General features: G+C 44.5%; 1 protein-coding gene across 6 annotated transcripts in view; it reads left to right on the top strand.

The window, feature by feature from the left end:
- Positions 1-12,726, top strand: part of ABCA3 (ATP binding cassette subfamily A member 3) — a 477,048-nt gene that overhangs the window by 16,996 nt on the left and 447,326 nt on the right. Inside the window, exons 1-2 of one of the 6 annotated variants that reach the window (XM_085632152.1) lie at positions 8,032-8,246; positions 9,862-9,976. The exons of 1 other annotated variant lie outside the window; for it this stretch is intronic. The gene's annotated coding sequence lies outside the window, so the exon portion shown is untranslated. Of the gene's footprint in view, positions 1-8,000; positions 8,699-9,861; positions 9,977-11,606; positions 11,627-12,726 lie in introns of those variants that run through there. 4 more of the 6 variants (XM_085632150.1, XM_085632148.1, XM_085632149.1 and 1 more) reach the window with 4 other exon arrangements.

Here is a 12,726-nt window from a genome sequence, read left to right as displayed (position 1 = left end):
GAGGCCCCAGTTCCACACAGGGAACACCCGCGAGGCCCCACATTCTACATACCACATACCACATACCCAACAGCAATGTTGTTTGCGTCTCCTAAAGTTCTTCCAAGGGCACTGGATCAGTTACTGGAACACTCAACATGGCGTGAATAAATTAAGCTTAGTAGAGATGGTGAACCATACCTACCACCTGCCTCAAATGCACCACTGCCTTTCAAAACGCTCTGTGAAGAAGTACGAGGGGAGACAGGAAGTTGATGAGGAGTTCTTTTTTTATTTAAGTTCATGTAATAGAAGCGTCCTATCCACAGCACACCCAGCAGCAACTGACAAGAGAAGACTCGTTAGCTAAGCACCAAGCACATTCCAAATTCGCGAGCTGCCTGCATGAGTGATACACATTGAATAGGTAGAAGAAAACTGAAGCATGCAAAGCAGTAACATAGGTAAATACCACATACCTTCCCCCAAACATAAACATGTGAACAATGGCTGCAATGTTCAGTTGCAGACATAATCATGAAGTCTCACAGGAGTTGAACATGTGCGAGTGCTCCTGCGCAGAGGAGAAATAAACTTGGAAGAGATAGGTTGAGTATGAGAATTGGAGGATGCAGAGGAACGTACAAGAGCAATTCTACCCAGGTTCCAAATGCGCCCATCAAGTTTCACAGCATAAAGAAATAGCTTAATTACTTTGCGAGGAGTAGAGATCTTTGTACCTTCAAACTTCTGTGGAAATCGTACTCTTACACAATCACCTACGTTGACTAGGGTATGAGCAACAGCATGTCTCACATCAAAGTTGGCTTTCTTTTTTGCCGACTTGAGATCCTGGGAGGCCCTCCACTGAGAATCCTCAGGAACATTAATGTCAGCCCCATTCCCTCTCATCCAAGATTGAAACAAATGAGTGTTAGGCGTACGCCCCCTGAACAACTCGAAGGGAACTTTCTCAGTGGTGGAGTGAGGAGTCAAACGGTAAGCCATAACCTTCTCAAGTATTGCAGTTCTCCAGTCACAACCTTACTCTTTGGCTAACTGAATAGATTATTTTAAGACACAGTTGAATCTCTCAACAATCCCATTACATTCTGGGTGATAGAGAGATCATCGTTTATGAACAATTCATTTCTTAGCTAGAAAGTCCTCCATCTCTCTCGATACAAGCCATATACCTCTGTCGGTCAAGAGAGATTCAGGAAGACCCCCTCTGTAGAAGATGCCTTCCAAAAAATTGATGACTTCCCTGGTTTCAATACCCTGTGTAACTTTGACCTCCGGCCACCTAGAGTACATATCTATAAGTACCAAAACATAAGACTGGCCCGTCTTGAAAGAAACAGGACCTAAGAGATCAAGTGCAACATGTTGCTAACATCTAGTCGGAGACTCCTGGATAACCATCGGTTGAGTTCTAGTTTTGCAAACTTTGTCACACATTCTACACTCCGAGCAGTCTCTAACCAATCGTTCAACAAGAATGTCGACCCCAGGCCACCAGAAGTGCAAACAAACTCTCTCCTTGGTTTTGGAGATGCCCTGGTGACCATCATGTGCCAAATGAATGATCTTCTCCCGAAGAGAGGACGGAGGGACAAGACGCGTTCCTCTCCACAAGAGATCATTACATAGTGAAAGTTCATGCCTCACATTCCAAGATTTTCATGCATCGTCAGACAGGGACTTAATACCTGTCCACCCATCAGACACAAACTTGCAAACTTTGAGTAAGACATTGTCATTTTTCAAAGAGTCTCTCCATTCTATTTCAGATACAACACCTTCAACAACCTCACACACCTTAAAGTTATTGATTTCCCATGTGTCTTCAGGGTCAAGGTCTGCAGAGCATTTAGGTACTAAACTGGAGAGATAATCTGCAACTTTGTTGTCCACCCCTGGGATATACTTGAGAACGAAATCAAAGTCTGGGAGTGCTATGACCCATTTGCAAATCCTAGAAGAAACAGCATCCAGTTCCTTCTTGCAAAACAGGTCTTTGAGTGGTTTGTGATCCGAATAAACGATAAAAGAGGTCCCCCCGAGAAATTTCTTGAGCTTCTTGATTGCCCAGAAAATGCAAAGAGCTTCTTTTTCAATCACTGAGTACTGTAATTCTGGACCAACAAGAGCTCTTGAAAGAAACATAATAGTTTCTTCTTTCCCATCTTTTATTTGCTTAAGAACAGCTCCCAAACCTTTAGAACTCGCATCAGTGACAAGGACGGAGTCCGAGAAAGCGTCGAAGCTCTGTAAGGAAGGAGCAGAATTAAGAGCCCTCTTGATTTCCTCAAACTCCAATTGACACTGGGGCGACCATAAGAACTTTACGCCCTTCTTCAGGAGGGACCTAAGTGTATGAGTGCGGCAGGCAAAGCGTGGCACAAACTTATTATAGTTTTCGGCCATGCCCAAGAATGTTACCAGTTCCTCCCTGGATTGAGGAACCGGCAGTTTGTCTATAGTTTTTACTAAGCGCTCTTTGGGTCTGACACCATCACATGTCAAGCAATGGCCAAGATAATCAATTTCGGTAAGATTGAACTTGCATTTATTTTCACGGAGAGTTAAACCTCTCATAAGACAACGTTCAAGCACACACCTCAGTCTCGCATCGTATTCAACTTGCGAAGAACCATGAATCAACACATCATCTTGATTTATCTTGACTTCCTCTAAGTCTCAAAAGGGGTGATAAAGGCAGTCAGATCCATGGAACTAAAGTCTATCTTAACCTGATGATAGGCAGCACGTGAATCTAGTGTGGAGAACATGCGTGAATCTCTCAATTGTGCTAGCATTTCAGTGATGTTAGGGAGAGGGTACCTGTCCGCAACAACTGCATGGTTGAGGGTACGCAGGTCCACATATAGGCGCACCTCACCTGAGGCCTTGCGTGCAAGAACAACGGGAGCCAACCACTGACTGGTCTCAGTCTCAATAATGATCGCATCACCCTTTAATTTCTCAAGATCTGTAAGCATGGACTCTTTTATGGCTAAAGGAACATTCCGCTCCTTACACGTGTGTTCTGCTCGATTTTCCTGGCCTTCTTGTGTTAACAAGTGATTGAATGTGACTTCAGTCTCTTACCATTCAAGCCTAAGGGTTAGAGTAGTGAATGGAGCCTATTTACTAGGCACTTCGACATGATTCTGTGCTCTTCCCCATAGATCAGGGCTTGCACACATAGCCTAGGGGATAGATTCGTTAGTATTAGGGATAACCTGTCCTGTAGTGAGGGTATTTCATGGAGCCGTGCTGAATTCAGGCCTGGTAGGCCTCAAACGGGAGAGACTCCATCTTTCTTTCTGCTCCGGCAGCTTGGGATTCTTCTAGGTCAAGAGTAATGTTTTAGTTATGAGGTGTTATTCGCTTGGAGAGAACCGGTTCAGGCCGGCCCTTATCGAAGGATTGTATTTTTCTTCATGCCGAAGACACTACATCAGGCCGGCCGGCTGGGAACGTGTCCTTGGTACGGGGAGGTACAAGAATTTGGTGGGCGGCAGGTTACGGGCCGGAATTTTCCATGAGGAAATGCACCTCTATATTAGTGAAAGTCGGAGACAGTTACACGTTCAGTCCGTAGGCGGCATCTAGCCGTTAGCAGTAAAGCTACTACTTATTCCAGGGAAGACAGACGCCATCTTGAAGGCGGAGAAGAACTGAGAGACAGATGCTTTCCTAACAGAATAACCAGAGAGGAGAGAGTAGCCGATAAGGAAGAGGTCCCAGTGACTCGGAGAAGGGTGATTCCAGGCGAGCCGAGGCACAGACGAGAAGGGAGCCTAGATGACCACTGAGTGCAGGCTACGTACTACTAAGGTGATGTCGACCCTTTCTTATTAGAGTGTACAACTTAATCTTTCACTTTTCTTTGCAGGTTATGTGTCATATTGTAATGTTATGTGATCGTGTATGCAATGAGTAATAAAGTATCCAGTTTGTTGTGAACCAACATGTGCTGCATGTTCTTGTATAAGAGGGTAGCCTATTCTTCTAGTCAGCTGCGGCTACATGAACAGATGTTAACCCTGATCAGGTAAGTGGTAACTGAATAAGGGAAAGAGGAGCCCCTCAAACCTGAGAACAGGCTATGCCCGAACTGGCAATCCTTGTGTGATCTGATGAATAGTGAGACTGATTCCCTTTTTGTATGTTATGGTGATCATAGGATGAACTGTCGTATGAGACTGCCGTCTAGGTAGAGAGGTCTGGATTCGTAGGGGATCGCGAGGCCGCCGATTGTGCTGATACTGTCGTATGGGCAGAGAGGTCTGGGTTCGTATGGGACCGTGAGGCCGCCACTTGTGATACTGTCGTATGGGCAGAGAGGTCTGGATTCGTAGGGGATCGCGAGGCCGCCGATTGTGCTGATACTGTCGTATGGGCAGAGAGGTCTGGGTTCGTATGGGACCGCGAGGCCGCCACTTGTGATACTGTCGTATGGGCAGAGAGGTCTGGGTTCGTATGGGACCGCGAGGCCGCCACTTGTGATACTGTCGTATGGGCAGAGAGGTCTGGATTCGTAGGGGATTGCGAGGCCGCCGATTGTGCTGATACTGTCGTATGGGCAGAGAGGTCTGGGTTCGTATGGGACCGCGAGGCCGCCACTTGTGATACTGTCGTATGGGCAGAGAGGTCTGGATTCGTAGGGGATCGCGAGGCCGCCGATTGTGCTGATACTGTCGTATGGGCAGAGAGGTCTGGGTTCGTATGGGACCGCGAGGCCGCCACTTGTGATACTGTCGTATGGGCAGAGAGGTCTGGATTCGTAGGGGATCGCGAGGCCGCCGATTGTGCTGATACTGTCGTATGGGCAGAGAGGTCTGGGTTCGTATGGGACCGCGAGGCCGCCACTTGTGATACTGTCGTATGGGCAGAGAGGTCTGGATCCGTATGGGATCGCGAGGCCGCCGATTGTGAGATCTTGGTATGCATAGTAGGAATCCCCTGTCCTTAGGCGATAGATATATGTGGTTGTAGGATTGTAAATAGGTTCTAGGGAGGGGGTAACGTTCTGGCTGGGTTAGTGAGGCTCTGATGAGCGGGTTCTATCTGATCCGAAAACCCAAGCAGAACAACGTGACAGGAACAGCATCTGGTTTTAAAGTGATTTTGTGAATATAATCAGAGAGACAACCTAACTTTTCACTAAAAACCTCCTTGAATTCAGCTCGTAATGCAGAGCTAGAATCACCCACACTTGAAACATCGTTGCAAACTTTGTCACACAAGGTTTTGTTTAAGGGAAGAGAACGAGAGGTGATGTCTCTCAGAACAATGCAGGGATCGGCACCAGGAACTAAAACACCCCGAAATCAGCCTGGTGAAACCAGCTGATTATGCTGTTGCCTCTGCATGACACGTAAATCTTCCCAGCAGTCAGTCTTCCTTTATATTCAATGTTGCCAAGAAAATAACCAAAGAGCTTTATGGGTTGACCTCCATATGCTAATGGTTTGATGTCTGGCTTATACATTTTTACCTTCCCATGTAATTTTAAATCAAAGAATTCCTTGGGTATAAGAGAAATTTTAGCACCTGAATCAAAGAGCATTCTTATGTTACAGTCATTCACAAGAACAGCATCAACAGGACCTTTACACTTGTATTTTTAACTCAGTGTCATAATCTCCCCACAGTGCAAGTCATTGTGTTCGTATTCAGAGTCGTCACTTTCAAAGAAAACTTCTTTGACACGCTTACTTGACTTAATCTTCTTGGCTCTACATGCCTTGGCTATGTGTCCAACCTTTCCGCAGTTGTGACATTTGGAGGAGAGTGCAGGACAAGACTTGGCCTTAGCAAGGTGACCAAATAGGTTACAACGGTAACATTGACTCTAGCATTATCTTTTGATCTAGAAGTAGAAGGAAAGTTATTAGGAGTGCGTGCCTTCCAAACAGGTTCACTTTGCTTCCAAAGAGGTTTCACAGGGTTTTTATTAATAGCGTGAACCTTCTCTTCCAAGACACAATTCTCCTTTTTTATTACTTCTACACAAGCTAAAGAATGTTCGATCCTCTTAGCTAAGACCATCACCTCATCAAGTTTCGGATCATCTTTTTGCCAAAGTTCATCTTTTATTTTTTCAACGTTGCAACCAAGCATGAACTGGTCACGTATGCGTTTCTCCAACGACCCTTCGAATTTGCAAGTTGCGCCTAATTTGCGTAAGGCTGTAATGTAAGTCTCAACAGGTTCATCTGATTTTTAAACACACTTCCCAAAATGATAACGTTCTAATATAGTGCTTAGTTTTGGGAGATAATGTTTATCTAGTTTTTTAGAGCAAATTTCAAACTCATTAAGGTTGTCAGATTCTCCATCGTTCAAGTCAGGAAGATGCTCGAACATGTCTTGACCCTCTGACCCCAGACAGTGTAATAACAGTGCTGATTTTCTCTCCGCACTTAAAGACACACCACAGACTCTTGCATAGTTTAGGAATACTTTTTTCCACTTTGACCATCGCAAAGGTGGATCACCAGATTTGAAAGAAAGAAGGGTGGAGGTGTTACATTTTGCATGTTGGAAAATGAATATAAATTATCTTATATTTTATTATATTTAAAATGCCAAAGATTTGTTTTTTTATAACACAGTAAGTAGAGTTAATAAAATAGAGATACTTTGAAACTTCAGTGTAAGTAATAATAAATGTGTAAATCAATGTTCAATTAGCTGTATCAGCGTAGCAATGTACAATAGGAAAATATGCGATTCAAGCTGTGTGCATCAGCGTAATAAGCACACAATAAATGTTAGAAGTTGAAAGTTGTAAAGATACAAGCTGTGCGCATTAGCGTAGTCAGCAGACAATAAACATTTCCAGTTGAAAAGTTATAAAGTTGTACAGCTGTGCGCATCAGCGAGAAATTAAACTTTAGAATTGATGCGCAAATAATTTAGAGCTTAGACAGCTGGGCGTATCAGCGTAAAAGAAAGTGGCTATTCACCTAAGCCAACACGCGAATTAAATTTAACTTGGTCAGCTGTGCATGTCGGACGTTGATAAGCTATGAAATGCTGTGCTTTCAGTTAGCTTTCATTTTTGCCGACTTGAGATCCTGAAGGGCCCTCCGCTGAAGATCCTCAGGAACATTAATGTCAGCCCCATTCCCTCTCATCCAAGACTGAAAAAAATGAGTGTTAGGCGTATGTCCCCTGAACAACTCGAAGGGTACTTTCTTAGTGGTGGAGTGAGGAGTCAAACAGTAGGCCATAACCTTCTCAAGTATTGCAGTTCTCCAGTCACGACCTTGCTCTTTGGCTAACTGAATAGATTCTTCTAAGACACGGTTGACTCTCTCAACCATCCCATTACATTCTGGGTGATAATGAGAACATTGTTTATGAACAATTCCTTTCTTAGCTAGAAAGTCCTCCATCTCTCTCGACACAAGCTGTACACTTCAGGCAATTGAACTTATCTATGTCAGGACGCTTGTGTAGCTGAAGGTTTCACAAAGTCAAACAGGATATCTCGTGAGATGCAAAGTTTTCTCTGTTGTCTCATAGGATCAGTGTTCCTTCGCTCATCGCCAGTGTGAAGAAGTACGAGGGGAGACAGGAAGTTGATGAGTTCTTCTTTATTTAAGTTCATGTAATAGAAGCGTCCTATCCACATCACACCCAGCAGCAACTGACAAGAGAGGACTCGGTAGCTAAGCACATTCCACATCCTAGAGCTGCCTGCATGAGTAATACACATTGAATAGGTTGAAGACAACTGAAGCCTGCAAAGCAGTAACATAGGTAAATACCACACGCTCCTTCACGTAGCAGGAGTGTTGTCTGAAAACGTGTTTTGACCTATGTGGAAATGATGTCCTGTGGGTATCGATTTATTTACTGTCAGTCTCCTCAATTCGTACACCCTGTGCTTCGAATGTTGTCCTAGACTAGAATGTACAGCACGAGGGTCATGTGACAGACCTAGCTAGTCACGTGAGTTGTCGGTCCGGAAGCAGCTGTGCGAGGGGGCTGGCTCAGCCGGTGACGTGACGGCTCCTCTGTCTGGGTGCCGGACTCCAGCACAACAAGCAGAGATATCCTGGCTGATCAGGAGCGGAGGCGGCAGAGAGCGTCTTGTAGGACCGGGGGAATGACTGGAGGCGGTACAGCTGTTAATGACAGTGTCGCATAGAGGGATCCTGGGATCTCCCCGGGTGGCGAGGGCCCTTCAGTAGCAATAACGGCGCCCTGGAAGCAGGAACGTGGGGAGCATTTGCTGCAAGGAGGTCAGTGTCATTGAGGGCAGGAATGTAAGGGGATCGGTTAGCGGTGAAACGGAAGGCAGGTTGATCGAGAGAGGGGGGGACGCCGCTAGCGCGAAAACGAGAGGACACTAGGGCAGGCAACGAGTGCAGAGATCCCTGAATTTTGGTTATAAGGTTACCTGGAGGGAGAGACCCATGGAAGCTGTCAGTCAGTATCCCTCGGTGTAGGCTACCCGACACCTGTCATAAGGCATCCATTACCGCTGACAGCGGGCATCAGAAGGCATCGATCGTAGGAGACAGCAAAAACAAGCCCCATTACTGTACCTGCAGTTAATCAGGCGAGGCCTCTGGCCGCAGACTGCCTCAGTCTGCTTCAGTGTCCGGTCTCAGAAGATGCTGGGCAGCAAGGCCTCTGAAATGTAAAGGACCAAGACCAGGAAGACTCGACGCCAAAAGAGGTGGCCGCTTCGGTGAGTGTGTAATAGGCATTCACAAAAGCACATTGTCTGTGTAGCATCTGTCTGTCCCTCTTTGTTCGCTGTATATTGTTATTTCCCTAAGCCTGTCCATCTGTAACACTGGTCGATACACAAAGTAAAACAACACCAACCTCTCGCCAAAAACAGCCCTTCGGGTGTTAACTGTAACTTGAAACCCTGGCGCATATCCAATCACATTTTTGCAGGAAGGTCTGAGTTTTAGAACTGCCAGTGAGTTGCGCAAAATGTAAATCAGACTTTTACTTAACGAACAAAGGCGAATCTCCCTGGCGTGTCTTTTGTCCCATCGAGAGTCCCGTCTCTTATATACGGGGCCACTGGAATTGTGTGACAATGGAAGAACAAATTATATTACAAAAAAAGATAAATAATAATGTAACAAATTAAATGACCGCTTCATCTAGTTATACTTTCATTGTAGTAAGAGGCCGAAGTGTATAAAAAAAGTATGGGAACCGATCCTGAGTACAGTGGGGGATGGGGTCATTTACATAACTAAAAATAACACACTATTCTGAACTATATTGTTTAAACGTTAACATAGAGGAAACTGCATATGGAATATCCTGCACACACATTAAGTGAAAATCAAATACAAGTTTTAAACTAATCTTCACAGTGCATGAGGTTGTTGGTTGTGCTTTGAGGGACCACTCTTTGATTTTTTTTGTTGCAAGAGGTAAAACTACTCATTCTGTCTCCAAGAGAAATAATATTATAAAGATCCATTGTGTGTCCTTTCGTGTCAGTGCACTGTCTAGGAGCTTAGGGTGAGGTTCCATTTCAAGCGCAGTTGATAGGTATTCAGACATAGGCACGCTTAATGTATTTGCATCTTCAATATCCAGAGTAATCAGCAGTGAATAAGATGTATGCATTCATTCCACTGCAACTTTCCCCCACTAAGATTCACTAAGTGACCTGGAAAGTGGCTTGGATTTTCCTCACTGTGGTACTTAGACTAGTGGTAATGGATACTGACACAGGGGTTTCAATAACTCTGGTGGTCGGAAAATCTGAGGCTGTACTAGTAGGACCCTCAGAGTACCCTTAGAAATGTAGATTTACATGGCGCATCTGTAACTCTTGGCTTGATTCCCTTGGCAACTTAATTTACCCGGATTTTCACACAGATTTTACCTGCTTTCAAGAACAGGTCAGTAAAATCCCTGAAGATCTCATAATTCTGCTGTGGCTGATACCTGCTGCGACTGGCCTGATTGGAATTAAAAGACCATTTGTAATAAGGTTAGTGTGTGAAGGGGACACCCAACGTGGGGTCCTGTTCTTTGGATTCAGTGACACAAACATGCACAGTGTGCCTGCCAGCGTGTTTTAGGCCTCTGTGTTGTTAGTCATACTGTGTGAGCATGGGCTAGGAAAGAAGAATGCCCGTGGCAACTGAGTGCATGACTGCAAGAGCCATGGTGAAAGTGTGCACGGTGGTTGTGGAAGCCGCTCAAGCCAATGAAAACAGGACTAGAGGGGAGACGTGTATAACTAGCTGGGCGGATCAGTGTACAGTGTAAACTGGTGCACAAATAGCACAAATAACTGTATGCGACAGTGCACACCTTCATGTGTTTGCCTCTGAGGTTTTGACTAGTATGGGGACCACCTTGTAAGACCGGTTGGAAGTCCCTGGCAACTGAGACCACCCGTGGCATTTGGTGCCACACTCTGCTTTTTTAGAATTTTGCAGGTGAATTCAACCTAACTTGTAGTTTGTTGCTGGTAAAAGCCTACGGCCAGGGTTTATGTTTATTAGTAAAGAGTGTAAAGACAGCATCATGACTGGGGTGCATGGCCGGCCAGGCGGCTAAGGTGGGGAACATTCATCAGGCTCGTCTGCCCCTGCTCAGTAGCATGTTTCTTGCTAGCCTAACCCACCCTTTGGTCAGCAGCTTGAACAACAGAAGACTTTATTTTCTATACGCGCAGTTGCAGCCCTGGTGCACGAGCTTCTGACTGTCATCAGAGGGTGCCATCTTTATATTGCACTCTTTATACCCCTCCATGCCAACATCACCTGTAGCATCCTTTCTCGGTGGTGGCGTCAGGCTGTCACAAATTGCGAGGGCTCCAGGATGAAAGAAAATATCCTACCTTGACTCCTCAAACGAGTCATCTAACACATAGCTACTCCCTGTGGGAAGGCCTTCCAAAGCAGCCAAATATTGTCTAGAAGAGCCAAGCCTTACCAGGGATTTGTAACTCCTAGGCCCCCTGTGATGGACGTGTATGAGAGGCTCCTCGTGCAAGACTCCTTCATGTGGGCAGGAAGGACTTGGAGAGCATTGTCTCTCATACCAGTACCAGACCAGGGACACATTCCCCCCCCCACTCATGTTTCTGTGTAGTACCTGGAATCTCTCTGCCTCGTGAGCCCAGCACTGTCCTCTTTCTGTAAACTGATAGGTGGCTAACTCTACCCAACAAAAGTGAGCAAATAGTTATTACCACAGCACTAGGGTTGTTGACCGTTACGATGCTGGTATCTAAAAATTAGCCTGAATAAATATTTGACGTCTCAACTTACCACAATCACATGGTACTTCTACAGCTGATAGTTGCAAGGCCCAGGGAGAACCGCTGCTCTTTTTTTTCTCTCACTGTTGTCTTCTTCCATTTAATAGCCTTTTACAATTGTCCTGTAGAGTGATGTTTAATTTTTTTTGTAATTGAAATAACCATGTACACAGTGACAGACAGAAACTGCAGACGTTTTTGGTAAGATACATATTTTCAGCAGTGCTACATAAGAAAATTCCCCAAAAACCATAATGTTGTTAACTTACATTTCTTTCTGTTATTATGAAATAGAAATATAATTTTTGTTACTTCTGCTTCCAGATCCTACTTTCGGCTTCTTGGTTTCAGCTGTTCCTTCTTTTTTCAGTAAGTGATTTACTGATCCAGCATTTTGATAATCATTTTTTTTTGCCTCTTTTAAAAAAAGATTTTTTAGCTGGATCAGCCATGTGTGTTTTGGGAAATCGCCATCAGTAACTATAACTCAAACCATATTTTAACTCAAACACTGTCTTGCTAGTTCCCTGACTTGGGCAGAGTTCTATAACGCCTTACTGCTTAGAGTATGAATCCCACACCTCCTCTTTAAGTGGAGCTTTGATGGGGAAACAGATAATATCGTGTGAATACACTCCGAGGCGGTGCTTAATTTGTTAAAAAAAAAAAAAAAGTGCCAGTGTCATGAGGGCACTGCAGCTCACACCACCCATTGCTCCTACTAGTGCTGCCAATGAAAATACCATCATTACCTACCATCACACTCATGCAAATGTGACAATTCATATTTTAAATATACATTAAAACGACTAATACATGTCGGACAAGCTGTTCTTATAGCTTTGGGTGGCAGGTGTTAGTGATTTTAATGTTTATTTAATTATTAAACAACAGCTGTTGTGCCCCTGCAGAAGGACGTGATTTCTGCTGGAGCCGGTATGCCGATCGGACGAGGGGGACCTTAAAGTTTAGAATAACACTGCTTGTATCAACCTTGATCCCCTGAGGTAATATGACGTTCGGGACCATCGACAGTTGGATACCGATTTGGATTTGGTGGCCATTTCTGGTATATATCCTCACTATTTTGAAATTGAGGATCTCTCTGTGAATTTTACAGACATACCTAAGGATTGGGCTTCTACTATTTCAAGTTTAAGTGCCTGATGCACAACTTATGTTGATTCATTCTTCGTGTCTATAGAGATTTATTTGAAAAACAGTGGACGCTCCTACATATGATGCTTTTGTCCTGATGATGAGACCCCCTAAGTACTCTTTGGGTTGAAAAGTCGTCGACGCCAGTAACGTGGCCTAAATGAAAGAGGACACAATTGTTGTATTGTGTATTTTTGTTCTATTTTGAGACCCGTTTTTTGTTTTTTTCCTCAGACACTATTTGTCTAGTTTACACTTGTTATCGTCCATAAGTATAACACTGTCTGTGTAACTGTATGAGCGCCATTATT

The sequence above is a fragment of the Triturus cristatus genome, chromosome 10 (assembly GCF_964204655.1).
Source record: "Triturus cristatus chromosome 10, aTriCri1.1, whole genome shotgun sequence".
Classification (NCBI taxonomy): Eukaryota; Metazoa; Chordata; class Amphibia; order Caudata; family Salamandridae; genus Triturus; species Triturus cristatus.
This window is presented reverse-complemented; position numbering and strand designations above follow the sequence as displayed.